This window comes from Ictidomys tridecemlineatus, chromosome 2 (assembly GCF_052094955.1).
Source record: "Ictidomys tridecemlineatus isolate mIctTri1 chromosome 2, mIctTri1.hap1, whole genome shotgun sequence".
Lineage (NCBI taxonomy): Eukaryota > Metazoa > Chordata > Mammalia > Rodentia > Sciuridae > Ictidomys > Ictidomys tridecemlineatus.
This window is the reverse complement of record NC_135478.1, coordinates 156265537-156282793: the sequence shown is the minus strand read 5'-3', so window position 1 is coordinate 156282793 and position 17257 is coordinate 156265537. Positions and strand designations below refer to the sequence as shown.

Below are 17257 nucleotides of genomic sequence, written 5' to 3'. Positions count from 1 at the left end.
AAAGAACAGAATCAAAATTTATACTGCTAGGGGCTTTCTTACTGCCTGAGTTATGCAGTTTTTAGACCACAGTCTAAAAATTAAGGCAGGCTCTACCCCACTTTCTTCATCAACAAAGTGGACTACAAACATACAAATAGAATCAAAGTATCCAAAATGTAGCATATCACTGATTTTAGATGTTATTCTATTTTAATATTTTTCTCCAAAACAAACTTCAAAACCCTGGTGAGGTGGTCATAATGATGCACACCTATAATCCCAGTGGCTCAAAGTTGAGATAAGAAGATTGCAAGTTCAAGGCCAGCCTCAGCAACTTAGTGAAGCCCTAAGCAACTTAGCAAGACCCTGTATCAAAACAAAAAATAAAAATAGTGCTGGAAATGTAGTGGTTAAATGCCTCTGGGTTCAATCCCTGGTACCAAAAACAAAACAAAACAAAATCCTGGTGAGGTGAGAATTCCTGAGAAAGAAAATGCAACTAGGGTTAAAGTTTTCTCAATAGAGTTTTAAAAATCTGTTCTTTTTTTTTTTTTTTTTTTTTTATTTTTTTTTTATTTTTTTTTTTTTTTTTTTATTGATTGTTCAAAACATTACAGAGCTCAAGACATATCATCTTTCATACATTTGACTCAATTGGGTTTTGTACTCCCCAAATACATAATACAGACTCACTTCTGTTACATACTCACATTTTTACATAATGGCTTATTAGTGACTGTTGTATTCTGCTACCTTTCCTATCCCCTACTTTGAAGAAAGAAGACTTAGATTAAAATGTCGCAGTGGTGGGGGTGGCCAGCACTCTTACAGACAGAGCAGGTTCCTCCTCAGGAGGTGTAAGCTGCCTGAGAAAATAGAAAGTCTGAAATAATCAGTAAGAAATAAGACAAAGCCAAAGATTAGATTTAAAAAGTGGAACGTCTGATGGATCTTCCAGTCCTGAGGGGAACTATAACTGAACACTGAAAAAGGCCCCAATTCTTTATTTAAGGGGGAGTACATCAAAGGCAGGGATAAGATTTCAGAGGGAGGAGTCTTGTTTCAGTTTTTATTTCTCAGTGTAGCTCGGGTCTTGAAGTAGACAGGTTGATTGGCATTTGGCAGGCTATACCCATCTCTGGGAGGCTGTGCTTGAACTTGAGCTGTGAGCTAAGTCAGGGTGTCAACGTGAAGTAGGAGTTCTCTCACTCAGAGGGTTCCCACTAGGAGTTCCCAAGACCAGGCTTCCTCTTCTAATGGCTCAAACATGGCTCAGTTCACCCACAGATGGATTCCCACATCACAGCCAAGATCACAAAGGACAGAAGTGGGGGCAAGAACCCCAAATCCCAACACCAAGTCCAGCACCCTTTCCAGTACCTTAAGCCCCCTGACTATTAAAATAAAGTTTTAAATTTTTTTTTTTTCAAAATAACATTTTGAAAGCTTGTGTTCTTTCTTCCCACCCCGAGCTGTCTAAAGTCATTGTATTCTGAAATTGGAACAAAGTCCAGGAACACCAACAGTTCAGCGCAAGTCACTCACGCAGAAGCAGAAAATGGGGGATACTCTGTGCCAAGGTTATATAAGATTTCATCCCCAAAACAATATCCCGCTGACAAAAAGGGAATTGTCAGAATCTTGGCTCATGGCTGCAAAGCTCAAAGATCAATCCCAGTCTCACATGCGCCTAGAGTTGCGTGGGGAATTCTCCCCAGATGCTTAAATTCAGTGATGGAAATGTCTCTAAGTTACATGGAAGTGATTCTTCATATCCTTTCAGAAAAATTGTTGCTTTCATTGAAATAGGAATTACATATGCCCACTCTAATTAATTTTTTTTCTGATAGAGAATGACAGTTGCAATCTACTTTTTCCATTTGACCTATTGACTGTAGAATCTGCTTATTCTGATAAATATTTCTTTACATTATCTTCTCAAACTGATTGCACCATTCCTTTACAAGAACTAATGCTTAGGGGGAAACAGCATTCATTTAAAATGCCTAGGAGAGGTGTACAGGTCTAGATTTTAAATGATCTGTGCTAGCTGTCCTATTGCAAGTAAGCAAATGTCTTCCTGCCAGGCTCCTCATGCTGACCCCACCACTTGGATGCACTGTGCTCTTGGCCAAGAGCCTGCAGTTTTATAGCATAGAGACATATTATATCAAAAATTCCCAAGATACATTGTATTAAAAATTCCCAAGCAATTTAATGCTTTGATTAACCCTCTATCATACAAAGTATAGTTCTGGTTTTGGGGATGAGACTTCCCCAGAGGACAATCATTTTAAAAAATCAAATTAAGCAATGGAAAAATGATGAGCTCCTACAATACTATAAAGTAACAGAATGAGATCTTCCCAGGAGACAAAAATGTATCAACATAGGTCTACATGGAAACTCATGAGAATTTACTTTGACTTTCATTTATATTTGTAGCAAATAAATTGAGATGTCCAGGCCTTTGCTGGGGCAAGGGATTATGGAGGGACCCAGGCTGAAAGGCTATCTTTTTTACCTGAATTTGATATCCATAAAATAAGCTAGGGAGTTCCAACGTAGCTTTCCTTCTTTGTCAGACAAAAACCAGCTATACGTGCTCCTTTGGGTGAGGTAAGGACACACATTTGGATGCTCATTTATATTTTCCCTGCAGTACTAAGAGCCAGGGGGTCTAGAATCAGCAGAGCTGTCTCATTGGAAATCCCATCTCCCTCATGTGGTCCCCATGTGTCTATGCAGCTATCTCCTCCCAAGCCTCTTCTTGTCCCATTCAGAGCACAGTCCCATGCCTTGTGCTGATCCAAGCAGGGCTAGAAGTAGCCCAGGAAATGCTCGGGAGCAAGACCTCAGTTCTCTGTTCTCTTCTTTATATTGAGGGCAGCTATTCTCCCACATTATGGCATGTCAAGAAGGAGTCCCAGGAGTCTCTTTATAACAATCCCCACCCTAGGGAGATGAGAATGAATTAAATCCAGCACCCCATATGCACATCACGATTATGAGCAACTCTATTTGCTATTCTAAAAAAAAAAAAAAAAAAAAGCTTTGCTAAACAAATCTGCCTTACAATGACATCTGCTGGGAGTTTCTGGCACTGGAAGGAAAAAGGCCAAATATCTGACGATAAGAGAACTGCCCAGGGAGAAGAGAACCTGGTGTGAAGAATCAATCTCTCAAATGATCTTCCATCAAGGAACTGTATCATTAAAAACATAAACTAAACCTCAGGTGAACCCATAATAAATACCAGATGTTGAGCTATGAAACTAAACCCAAAACATGAATTAACATCCTAATGCGGTGCTATTCAGCTTTTAAACATTCCATTGAGAATGGAATACATGACATGATTTTCAGAGACACTTTATCCTTCAGAGTTTCTCACTGCTGAAAATTTGTCATTTCGTTTTGAAAATATAAAAGTTTTTTTTTTTTTAAGTCGATGAGATTATTCTTCAGATTCAAGGGAACACTGCTGTACATTTTAGGTCAGACGTGCTTGAGGACTGGTAAACAGCGTTTTCCTTCTAATCTTATGTTCGAATTCCAGTTGACCATGTGGGCCAAACTGTGGGTGTTGGGGTAAATACCCCGCAGTGCCTATGGAGGCCTGTTGTTCCTGGGTGAGATAACAAGGACTTCAAAGAAAGTGATAAGGAACATAAGGAGAAGGGAAACTGGCTGCTTCCCTCAACTCCAATCTTTAGGTGGGGATCAAAGCAGAAAGCCTTGGCTACACAGTAAAGGAAGGTATTCATGAAACTTCTAAAGAAAGCCATCTGCACAGTTGTCATGCAAACTATCTCATGCACTCTCCCTGCTCGTAGGCAGTGTGGCCCTCCATCTGTCCCAAGAAGCACATGAGTAATAGTGTCCAAACCCTCTCCATTGAGTCCTTCAAGTTCTATCTTTGGGATTGGCAAATAATATGCAGGGCTTCTGCAGCCTGGGGTGGAATGGTGTGGCAGAAAGACGGGCGTGGAAATGAATCTTTCAGAAAGCTACTGACATTTCCAGTGGCTCTGCCTTCAAGGAGAGATGATGATGATGTCTAAATCAAGATGAATACTGCCCAAAACTCCCCTAGTACCCCCTCCTCTGTGGAAGATCAGACACCTGAGGAAGAAGGAATTGCAGGAATTCACAGAAGAATTAGGAAAACACACTGTGACCAGTCATAATCCTACTTAATGGCCCCCACTAAGACAATATTAACAGGAGATGCAATTAACTTAAGTATTAGCACAAAGTCCAATCTCCAGCTGCCACTTAGTCAAAAGATTTTTATAATGAAACAGAAGCTTTTATTGTTCATTAAGGAAAAAGTTATTAATGTGTGAATTATATTTGAAGGTATGCTATAATTGCTTTTGAAAGTATGAGAGACAAATTATCTCTGTCCTAGTATCATTCATAGTAATAGTTGAAGTCATTTTGCAGCATGTGATTGGAAAAAGATTTAAACTAAGAAATTCCTGATCTTAAGAAAATTACAATCTTTGGGATTTTCTAAAGAGTATGGAAGAAAATCACAAGAAAAAAAAATGGATAGGTCTTCTGAGAAAAAGTCCCTAGACTGTTAAAAATAAATAAGCAAATAAATAATAACACTATCACATAGTCCTTTGGCCTTGGGAGCTAAACTCCATGTCTCAGCTGCTCAGATTTGTCTATCTTTCAGTTCCATATTTGTGTTTAAGGACATGAAGAAGCTCAATATGGAATCTAATAAAGTCTGAAGCCTTTGATTCTAGCAAGTCTCACACTATTCCCACAAACTGGCATAGAGTTGATGAACATATGGTTACTTTGTATTCTATAATCCCTTTTTTCATAAATTGAGATTTCATTTTGAGGTGCATCTCCACAAGACCCAAGATTGTGTCTAACTATTCAGTACCATATTTCCAGTGCCTGACTATAAACAGAAAATTTCTGAATAATCTGCAGAGGTAAGAGTTTTCATTTAGACTACTTCTATACACCCAATATGCCCCCCACTAATTCCCCAGGCACTACCCAAGACCCAAGATCAAGTTCGCTTCCCTCACTGTTCTTACCACCACAGTCCTGCCTCCCAAACTTCTACACATCCTACCAAGATAAGTTGTTACCTCTCTTGCCTCCTCTCTTAACTGGATTCATGAACGTTACTAAATATTCGTTGATCAAATACAAAGCCTAATCATAAACTAGTGAAATGAATAGTGGTAACAATTATAATTAAATTAGCATGATTTATGTATAGGCAATTACACTTCAATTAGTATCCAACGCCAATAAATACTCTACCTCATTAGTCTAACTCAGTTATTCTCAAAACTTAGTAGCTCTTCAAACTCACCTATGAATCTTATATAAGAATGGAAGTCTGGGCTCCCTAAGACTGTGAATCAGTAGGTATAGAGAAAATGAATGTATCGTCCAGGTTTAGGACATTGTATTTCCAAGAAAGATTCCAGCTGAATGCTTATCAATTGACCCAAAAGCATGCCAACCAGTGAGAAGGTAAAGAAGCCAAATAACAGATTCAGAGTTGTTTTATAGATCATAAACAGAAAGCAAAACGTTTTGCCTTTACATGCCAAACTCAACAAATCCTACGCATTTGATCCAATAATTCAGAAGAATTTCTTTGTTGTTGAAGTTATAAACAGGCGTTGGAACCGGAAATCCCCAGTCATGACTATGCCCAGAATAATCTGAAGGAAAAAAAAAAAAAAGTAAATACATTGATCCACTGAACCAGAAACTCTGAAATGGAATTTAATTGTCTATGTTTTTAATTCTCCAAATGAATGTTTTTGAGCAGCAGGGTTTGGAGTTCTCTTTTAAGATATTCCAAACGAATATCTATATTCCCCTTCAAGCCTGTCAGATCTTGCCTTAAAAGAATTGTCTGGTGAGTGAGTCTGAACCCAATTCCACTAGAACTTCCTCATCAGAGTTTCTCAACAGCATTCCAGAAATCCATATTTGGAACTCTAACGACATAAGAAAGTAATAAAAGATTGCCATAGAAGAACACAGAAACTTGGTTTGGGTTAGCTGATCTCTTTCATCCTTCCATGGCACCACAGTGATTGCCTAACCACCTCACTGCCGTGGCATGAATATTTGTAAGTTGCTCTCAAATCTTTCCATTGGCTGTGACTCCACTGTATATACCATTCCTCCTGGAGATAACCTAATATCCTTTCTCTACAGTAGATGGAAAGCGGCTGAAAGATTCAGAAGTGCTCCACTGAGTGACTGTCTTGGCCAGGCTCTGATTTCATGAACTATCTTCTCTCCAAATAATCTTGAAGACAAGTTTCCTTTCAATTGAAAAAAAAAAAAAATTTGCCATCTTGAAACTTCCCCTTTGATAACACAGATATTTTGATGCACATCAACCAAAAAAAGAAAAGGAGTATGTTTGCCAGTTGGGATTCTGCCCCTTATTATATAAAATTGGAAATGGAAACTGCAGCCTTGATGAAAACACTGAAATTCCAGTAAGTAGGATTAGTCATACTTTTGTGTTCCAGGGTTAGATTTCAAACAGTGAGTAAAAGTTCCCTGAGCTACCAGTGGAAGCAAACATTCTCAAATTAAAATAAAAGAGAAGGACTACACATACTCACCAGAGCCAAAGCAGGAATGAGTAACATTTGACATTTGAAAGGCTGGAATCTCAGCTAACAGCTCTCTCCCAGAGGAGAAACTTCTCACCAAATAGTTGGCTCATTGTGGTCTCTAGCTTTCTTTGAAACAGCAAGCCTAAAGTCTTTAGGGAGAAGGAAAATTAATAAAAACTTCTTTGGCTTAACTCCTCACAGCCTGGGAACTGTTGTAATCAAGCTGAGAAACACTGACCAAGTGAATTTTAAATTATACAATGGTCAGAGAATTGGGAATGACATCAATGGGAACAGACTGACAACAGGCCCAGGCCCCTCACAGCCATGATTCACTTACTCAGTGTCTTGAGGCTTTTTTATTTCCACCATTAATACATTCTCACTATTTGGGAGGTAACATTTGGACATCAATCTGTTTTGTCCATCAGGATGGTTGCCATTTTAACTGCAATAAAACCTTTCATTATAATCAGAAGAGCAAGTAAGTAAAAGAATGAGTCAGGGATGAAAAAAAAATTGCACTGTCACCCACACAATTTGTAGGAGATAGAAAGAAAAAGCATCAGAGAAGTAGAGAGAGAAACTAGAAGCCCTAAACACTTCAGTAAAATAATAAGATTTAATCATGCTCTGTACCGCTCATAATCCTTCAGAGTATAAAATAATCCTGTTGCAATATGACATAAAGTTTCTCAAGGGCCAGGAGTAAAATTTAGCGTTTGTATGTTCTTCTCAATCAGGCACCCTAAATAATCTTTTTTGAAGTTATAAAATCTCTTCACAACTGACACAAAAAATTCAGGCTTCATTGTACTTCTTCAAAATTCCTCCCCATCAGATGAGCATAAATTAAGGAGCCCTTGGTGAACCTGTGACTGGCGCTGACCACTTTCCTTATTCTTTTCAGTCTGGGTGGATTTGTATTCATCCACAAAACAGATAAAGAGAAGAACTGATTACCCACCTTATAAAATAATCTAACAGTTTCCAGAAGTTTGCTTGGGGGCCCCTGTTCTTTAACATGCTTCTTCTTCCTACCACCAGTCAGTCTATAGCATGTGCTTTTGCAAAAGCGCTTTTATTAGTTCTCTAGTTCTGCTATAACAAAGTGCCACAAACAACAATTGTCTCACAGTTCTGGAAAGCAGAAGTCAGAGACAAGGTGTTGTCAGAGTTAGTTTCTTCTGGAAGCTGAAGTTCAGGCCTGTTGTAGGCCTTTCTCCTTGGCTTGCAGATAGCCTTCTTCTCCTGTCTCTTCACATGGTCTTCCCTCTATGCATATTTCTTTGTTCAAGTCCCCTCATCTTGTAGGAAACCTGTCCCAGTGGATTGGGGCCCACCCTAATGACCTTGCTTAAATTTTATTAATTTTGTAACCATCGTCTCTCTAAATAAGGATCACATTCTGAAGTCCTAGAGTTTTGTGCTTCAATGTATAAATTTAAGGGAGCCAAATCCAACCCATATCAACCATCTACCCAACTTTATATAGAAAACACTGCTGCCAACATGCAAGGGCGATTTGAATTCCAAAAAGCAAGGATACCAAACCCACTGGGTCGTGGGTCACCTCGTTTATATCTTTTGCAGGAAGTCGACAGAATAATTTTCCCAAGCAAGTATGCTATGTTAAATGAAATTCATTTCAATCTGGTCACCTATAAAACACTTTTTTTTCTAAATTTATGTAATATGTTCTAAATATTATGAAAGTACAAAACTAAAACCATAACAGATAATTATTGTCAATACCGTAACTTTAACATTTTCTTCATCGTCCTATTAAGGTACTTACTAAGCTTTACTCTCCTGTTGTGCATAAAGCCTTGAAACAACAGTACAGTTCTATCATAGGTGCCCAAATCCTGTGTCACTTCTGGCTCTCACAACCACATGTCAACAATCAGCAGAACATTGTTTTCCTTACAAAGAGTTCAACCCCAATCCTATTAAAGATCCCAGACCAGGTCATAGAAACCAGGTCACTGTGCTGGATCACCTGACGAGGACAAGGTTAAAGTCTTCTCCTATAAAAACCTCTTGTCTTTGGACACAAGTCCATGGAGGCAAAGAGGAATGAGCATATGCTCCCTTGATGAACTATACACCCCAGAAGAGAAAGAGAACTGCAGACTCCCTCTCCAAAGAAAATACCTAAAAACCTAAAGTCACAAAGATAGACCTAGAATGTTCTACTTGAAAAATGAAGTCAACATAGGTGTTTTTGGACTTTCAGATGATAGTTCCAGACATATTTAATACACACACACACATACACACACACAAATCCACCCTTGGTTAGATCTAACCCTAAAAGTGTAACTACCTCTACAGATTCTGCTTTTCTTAACGAATCCAAATTAGAAATATAAAGTTACACCATATAAATTATATAGATTAAAAATCATCAAAAATGTCCATTTTATGTAGTTCAACCCAATTCCAGGTTTCATTCATTAATTTAACTTTTTCAGAACTCCTATGTTGACTTCCATTACCAGGTCTGTCCTAGAGGTGCATAAAGTCTATGGGAGACAAGTTTTCGATACAGTTATGGAAAACTCACTTCCATTAGGGAATGACAAGCTCTGGAATTATCCTTCCTCTGCAAATAACTAAAAATAAGAACAAAATACAGTATATAGCTGTTTAAGATGCTCAGCAAATCCCAAAAGAAAAAATACAAAGAAAAAAAAAACTACTAAAGGTGGTTTGGCTGAAGGACAACATGATACAAATTGTTTAAAGACAGAAGTGAAGAAAGAATCTATTTTCAAAAAAGACTATGGAGCAAAAAGTCACATTAAGTACAGAAAAACAAGGATAAGAATACCAGACATCTGTTTAGAAACTCCATAAGCCAGGAGAAAAAAAAACCAGGATCTAAAAGTGCTAAGTGAAAGAATAAACAAGTGTTCACAGGAAATAAAAGCAAAAATAGACAAATGGGCTACATCAAACTTAAAAGCTTTTAGTCAGCAAAGGACTCGAAAAAGTCATTAAAAAAGCAACCTGCAGCATAACACAGAATATTTGAAAATCATGTATCTGATAAGGAGTCAATATCTAGAAAATGCACAGAACTCTTACAACTAAACAAAAAAAATATCAAATAACCTAATTTTAAAAATAGGAAAAGGATTCAAATAGTCTTTTCTTTAAAGATAACATATAAATAGCCAATAAGCATAAGAAAAGATGTTCATAGCACTGATCATGAGAGAAATGCAAATTAAAACCACAGTGAGCTATCATCTCAAAGCCATTAGGACAGCTACTGGGAAAACAAAGAGAGAAAATAACAAGTGTTGACAGACAAGTGGAGAAGTTGGGATCCTGTGTATGCATTGTTGGTGGAGCTATAAAATGGTGCAACTGCTATGAAACAGTACGGTGTTTCCTCAGAATATTAAAAATAGATATGATTCAGCAATCCCACTTCTGGTATGAATATAAAAGAATTGAAAGCAGTGTCTCAAATTGACAGCCACAAAATGAAAAAAAGATAAATACTATATAACACCACTTACAGGAGGCATATAAAGTAGTCAAATTCATAGAAACAGAAAATAAATGCTACACATAAAAAACAAATGGCAAACTAACTACACTACCAATTGCATTAAACATAAATGATCTAAATACTCCAAGTAAATGACAGAGATTATTAGTCTAGAAAAAAAATAGTAATCTTGACTGTGTGGTACCAAGAAACTTCTTTAAAATATAATGCTATAACTAGTATAAAATAAAGTTAGGGTAAAAGATCCACCATGCAAAAAAAAAAAAAAAAAAAAAAAAACTCCTCATGAGGAAGCAAGAATTTCTATATTAATATCAGAATAAATAGAACCATCTGCATTAGCCAAATGCCACCAAGGCTTTTGCCTTGTTTTATTCTCAGTGTGATTTTGCAGTCTCATGTGCTTCTATTCATAGTGCCACAAGCTAGTCTAGCTCAGTCCATAAGCTTCAACTATGAACTCCCTAGACCTTTGTAGAACTCACTTCAATCCAGACTTCATTCAATTACAGGGTCCTGTGAGGCCTGCAGCTTTTGAGAGAGTCACATGCTTTCTTGGTTAAAAACAGAACCATCTCCACACAAGTCATCTGTTCCTAAACTCTGCTTTCTTCTCCAGACTTAGTTATTGAGCATTAGGTCAAAATCCATGTGGTTTTATTCCAAGCAGCATCTAAGTGTTGCCATACTTTGTAGAAGCAGATCACTACAGCAGGAATGGTTTCTGATTCTACCACAATGGAAACACACAGACGGACAAAAGGGTTCCATCTTTTCCCCAGAACTGCTCCATTTTTCCTCACCGCAAAATGAACATGGGCATCATGTTTTAGAATGAACATTCTTTAAAACCAAGCTGTTTTTATTCTCGTGTTCACACAGTTAATCATTGATACACTTGTATCTGTAGAGCACTTTGCATCTTTAAGAACAGTTCCAGCCATTTCATGCTCTCTGGCATACTCTGGAGATTAAGAGCAGTAGGTAGTAGAATCAGACTGCTGGCACTTAAATACTTGCTCCCTATCAAAATCACTGACCAACTATGCAAACTTGGGCTAGTTATTTAAACTCTTCAAGTCTGAACTGTTTATAGAGAAGGAGATGAATAGATTTTACATTTAAAGTAGAAAAATCAAAGCCACAGATATTACATAAGGTGTTTTTAAATCATCTACAGAGTAAGAGATCATGGATTATGATTCCCATATTTTTAATGTGTTTTGTCTCTCCTCACCATTTCTACTGCCAAGTATGTTAGGCAACTTTTAAAATTGCTTACAGTGATCACCTCCTCCTGGTATTCACATCCTTGTGCAATCCCTTCCCCATGAGTGTTTGTGGGATATAATGACTGGTTTCTAACAAATAAACATAGCAAACTATTGGGAGATCACTTCTGAGATGAGGTTTTAAAAGACTGTGTTCTCCCTCTGACTGGGACACTCCCCCCACCCCTGCTTGCTTGCTTGTTCTCCTAAAATAAGCTGCCATGTTGTAAGCCACCCCATGGAGAGGTCCTTGTGGCTAGGAATGATGGTCTCTAACCAGATTCTAGGAAGAAACCCAAGACTCCAGCCAACCCCCAAGGAACTGGCTTCCATGTGAGTGAGCTTGGAAGTGAATCCTCCCCTAATTAAGCCTGAATGGCTGGAGCCTTGGCTGTGACCACAGGACACAGCCAAGACATGGCCAACTTCTCGACCCACAGAAATGTGACTTGGTGTTTGTTGCTTCAGTCTGCTAGGTTTGGGATAACTTGTTACACAGCAATACTGAACTAAGACACCTAGATTACAACGATAGCCTTCATATAGGTATCTCTACTTCTCTTATTGCCTGTCCAGAGTACAATCAGACTTTAGCTTCTAAACAAGTCTGATCAAGTCATCCTTAAGCTCAAAGATGTGCAAGGCCTCCCTCTTCTTCCAGAATAAAAGTCAAAGTCTTTTAAGGATCTAAAAGATCTTGCCTTCTGTTCTCTCCTAAAATCCCACTACTCACTCACTTGTACCACATGTGCTGAGTGTGCTTACTCCCTGGTCTTTGCATTGACTTTGCCCTTCCCTAAATGCCTTCCCAGATAGCTGCATATCTAACTCCTTGCCTCTCTGAAATGTTTGATCATAAGTCCTCCCCTCGGCAGGCCTGACCTGACCATCAGGTTGTACATTGCCACATTTCTTCTCTTTCCCACCCTACTTGTCTGCATCCATAGCACAAATCTCTTTCCAACTTATTGCATCTTCCAGGAGCAAGATAGTTTAAAAACCAACAACACTGATAAACTAAAAACATGAATCACATTTCCTTATTCCTTATTATAAAATAAGAGCTCACAAACCCTATATGAGAATACTTGATAAGAAATAAGATATTTGCCTGCCGAAGAAGAAGGAGTATCATGTTATAACATACTTCCCATGTTGTACAAAAGTCTGAAATAGTCCCCAGGCATCCCTCATATTTATCAGCACTTAATTGTTAATCAGCAATTCTATTTCTTTGTTCAGTTTTATGGTTTTATGTCATACCTTGATGCTAAAACCAATTCCTTAGTAACAGAAGCAAGATTCAGCTTGTTGGGTTCCCACAAATAAAGAACCCTTTATTCTGCTCATTTCCTTCTTAGTTGAAAGGCATTCCCTCAAATGTGGTTAGCCAGCTCATTCCCAAGGCAGCCTTTGTGTCCAGGTGGGGGTGGTATATGTTACCTCCAAATATGCAAAGTACAATGACCCCCACTGGGTGCGTTAATAGGCTGCAAAGTTTATCAGTCCCAACCGAAGAAACACCCTGGTGTTCTGATACTTGAAATCTGAGCTTGCAGCTGTAACTCCCCTCCTTCCCTCTCCCTCTCTCCCAGGTTCACTAACCTACATGCACGTGCACGTGCACACACATACACACACACACACACACACAGAGTTAGGGTTCTTTTCCAAAGCTGCCTTAGGCTGACTTACCACTTAACAGCTGTGTGATGACAAGTGAGAACAAAAGAAACTGAATGATTTATACCTAACTTCTAAGGCTGATCCAAATGTTTTCTGGGCCCAGTCACAATAATTGAATACATGTACACATACACCCACGCCCCCCCACACACATACACCCACGCCCCCCCCACATACATACACACACACACACACACACACACACACATACACACACACACACATACACACACACACACACATCTTGGAGCACTTTAAGTTTGACAAGAAAAGGGAAGTCAAACACTGGCCTCCAGAGACAGCTACTTACAAAGAATATCAAGCAAATCTAACATGCATCAATAGAGTCCATAGTTCTAGGGCCAAGCAACTTATGGGGGCCTCTGATGAGATTCAGGACACTACAAGCTGAACACCCAGGCCAGGCCCGTGTGTAGACACCACGGACACAGCTCCACATCAAAGGGATCAGTTACACGGGCACTGGACAGATCTGCCCTACCACTCTCAGAGCTGACCTTGTGAATCCAGAGTGACCCCAGCCCCTAGAGTTGCACCCATGGGGAGAGAAGGGTGGAGAGAAGAGGAATAGGGGTGGGAGGGCCAAGAGCAGCCTCCACATGCCCCTTAAGAACAACAGATCCCAGCTAACCCTGCTGAAGAAGGAGCCAGTGCCTTTCACTCGCCCGGACCTTGTCCCTGTCCTTGATGGCCACTACCTTCTCTGCCAGGACACCACTCCTGAACTGAATGTTATCTACTCAAAAAAAATATATTTATTGAGAGCCTAGTATGTACTTTGGGCAGAGCAGGAAACAAGACAATGTTCCTGTCCCTCCTGTGGAGCTAGCTAAGCTCCTAACAGGCAGGTGCAGAGGCTGCAACCACATGGCCTAGGTTTGAACGTGACTCTCCCAATTCCCAATTGTGTGATTTGGAAGAAATTTGCTTCATTTTTCTGTTTCAGTTTTCTCATTTGTAAAATAGAAATTAAAATATATTTATCTCTAAGAGCTGTGGTCAGGATTGGGTCATATTATTGTCAAGTGCTTTAGAACATTGTCAGGCATTCATCTGATAAATACTGGCTATTGATGTCATCATCACTACCTGCCGGTCACTGTGCAAGGTGCTAGGCAAGTAGCAGAGAAGGAGACAACAGGTTCCTTGTGACTATGAAACTTATACTTTGTTGGAGATGAAAGACAAAAATCAAGCAAGCAAGGAAATATAAAATGAATCAAGCAATGATAAGTCATGTGGAGGAAAATAAAGGAATAATGAAAAATAAGGGATGATGGGATAAAAATGAAGCTACATTGAGAATAAAAGAAATAAGATTAATACAAACAAAGATGACCTTCTTAACACACTAGATTTCTACACTGAAAAACCAGAAGAAAATCACACCCTTCGGCCCCCTTTTTCATGCAGAAAAAAAATAACTTTTGGAAAGAACTTCTGCTAAATCCTAGAGACACCTGAAACTTGGGAGAATGATCTTTTTTTATGCTAAATTATCATTATTGGTGCCACTCAGCATCTAGCCATTTCAAAACACCCTTGTTTGAAAATTTCAAATAGAACATACAGCCAGGCACCATTTCTGTTCTTTTGGCTCTATTGATGATAAAAGGTATGGAAAGGAAGGGAAAAAAAAAAAAAAAAAAAACAGCCAGGATCAATGAATGTCATCTACACCACAGAGCCACATACCCTTGAAAGCTGTGAGAGCATGATATTGTCCTGACTTTGCAAGAAGCAGCATGCACAGCATATTCAAGGTGAGGAAAACACTGGGAAGATGGCTAGAGTACATCTCATTGCTTGTGACAATACAGTCCCCAGAGAGCACCTTTAAGTGACTTGTACACTTGAATGGGTTATTGAGTGGAAGCCTCAGAATCGAGGACTCCCCACCGTGGTTTTACTCCATCTCATCACCTGCTGTTTGTTTAATGTCACAGCCATGTCCCCTGTGATGGAGGATTTGGGTTTGCCTTGTGGCCACATGTGGTAAGTATTATATATCCACATCAAAAGTAAACGCCTTCTCCCTCAGTAGAAATGGATCTCATTTCCCTAGAATTAGACCATATTGACCTTGTGGGCATGTGAGATTTTAAGTCTACAGACAGTCCTCAAGAAGAAAAGAAAAAAATATTTAAAAGATTCACAGGTGTTTAGTTCTTTCATAGCACTTTGTCAGTATTGCTCATAACGAAAAACAAATAATAATTACAAAACAAAAGCATGTCCTGATTTGCAATATTATCTTTGTCCAAAGAGAATATATATATATTTTGCTTTATTCAGGCCAGAATAAGGAAAGAAATTCTCAATACCTATTAAAAGCTGAGAACTGGGCTGGGGCTGTAGCTCAGGGGTAAAGCACTTGCCTCACCTATGTGGGGCATTGGGCTCGATCCTCAGCACCCCATAAAAATAAATAAAGATACTGTGTGTTCATCTCAACTAAAAAAAAAAAAAAAAAAAGCTGAGAACTTCAAAGTTCCCTTTGTGTCTATTGGAGAGCAGATGACATTCATCCCTAGACTGAGGACAGGCTTCCCTAGTGGGACCAATGTAGCCACACAGCATCCCCACCTTAGATCCTCCACCTGCCTCCACACGAGGTTTTATTGCTCCTGAATATGTCTCTTGAGTTTCCTAATAAGTTCAGCCTTGCATATGCACAGGGCAAGAGGCCCCTGAGCTCCCAGGCAGTCCTGCCTCATCATCTTCCCACCCCTGGTGACAGGTTCTCAGCCAGCTGACCCAACCCCCAAAGCTCTGGACCAATCAGGTGATCAGGTTCTCCATCCTCACTACTGGGTTGAGACCCCAGAGTGGGGCCTGCATTCCACCATCCTGTCCACCCAGAAGGTGCCAGGGCACCAGGAGGATCTAGCCCGGAGCACCCACAGTCCCAACCCCCTTCTCCAAACCCAAGCGCAGGTTCCAGGCTGGCACTTGACAGCCATGTGTTGGGCAGGTGAGTCTGCGGGCCACCCTCTCACCCTCCCTGATCAGCTCCCACACCCCAATCAGACACCGAGGATGTCAAGGATGCAGTCCCCTGGGGGGGGGGGGTCACCATCACAGGGGTTAGGGCTGTGTACAGTGATAAACTGGGATGGACTGAGAAGGGATCTCCGCAGGCCTGTGCTGCCCACATGCCCCAGCACCTCTGAAGTTCTGCACTCAGAGAATGAAATGTTAACCCGTTATGTCCCAGTATCCTAGACATAGGACACCTATAAAAACCTACACTGAGTTTAAAAATACCACATATGATAACTTTATTGCTCAATTAAAGTTTCTGCAAGTGTCTTATATATGGGTTGCCAGGGCATATTTATATCAAATTAAAAATACTACATCATACACTCTCGGGAAAGCGGGATGGAGATTCCTCAGAAAACTTGGAATGGAACCACCATTTGACCCAGCTATCCCCCTCCTCAGCATATACCCAAAGGACTTAAAATCAGCATGCTATAGGACTGGGGTTGTGGCTCAGCGGTAGAGTGCTTGCCTAGCACGTGCGAGGTTCTGGGTTCCATCCTTAGCACCACATAAAAATAAATAAAATAAAGGTATTGTGTCAACTACAACCAAAAAATACTTTTAAAAAATCAGCATACTGCAGTGATGCAGCCACATAAATGTTTATAGCAGCTCAATTCACAATAGCTAAGCTATGGAATTTACCCAGTGCCCTTCAACAGATAAATGGATTAAGAATATGTGGGTATATACACAATGGAATATTACTCAGCCATAAAATGTTCTCTCTGATATGTAGATGCTACACACAATAAGAAGAAATAATAGAAGTTCATTGGATTAGACAAAGGGGAATGAAGCCAAGAGAGGGGGATGAGAATGGAAAAGACAGTAGAATGAATCAGACATAACTTTCCTAAGATCATGTATGAATACACAACCAGTGTAATTCTGCATCATGTGCAACCAAGAATGGGAAGTTATATTCTATGTATGTATAATATCAAAATGTACTCTACTGTCTTGTATAAATAAAAAACAAATAAAATAAATAATATTTATGGTGAAAGCAAAGTAAAAGTTTTATGCTTTATTGCCTTTAAGGATACTTTTTCTCATTTTTTGAACAAGAAGCCTCACATTTTCTTTTGCAT

The 17257-nt window shown here is 39.4% G+C and overlaps 1 long non-coding RNA gene across 1 annotated transcript; it reads right to left on the bottom strand.

Moving 5' to 3' along the window:
- Positions 1-520: 520 nt before the first annotated feature.
- Positions 521-10397, bottom strand: LOC120891661 (uncharacterized). Its single transcript, XR_005736163.2, has 2 exons — positions 6618-10397; positions 521-5693 (listed from the first exon to the last, which is right to left on the bottom strand). It is a non-coding gene; the product is annotated as an uncharacterized LOC120891661 (long non-coding RNA).
- Positions 10398-17257: the final 6860 nt, after the last annotated feature.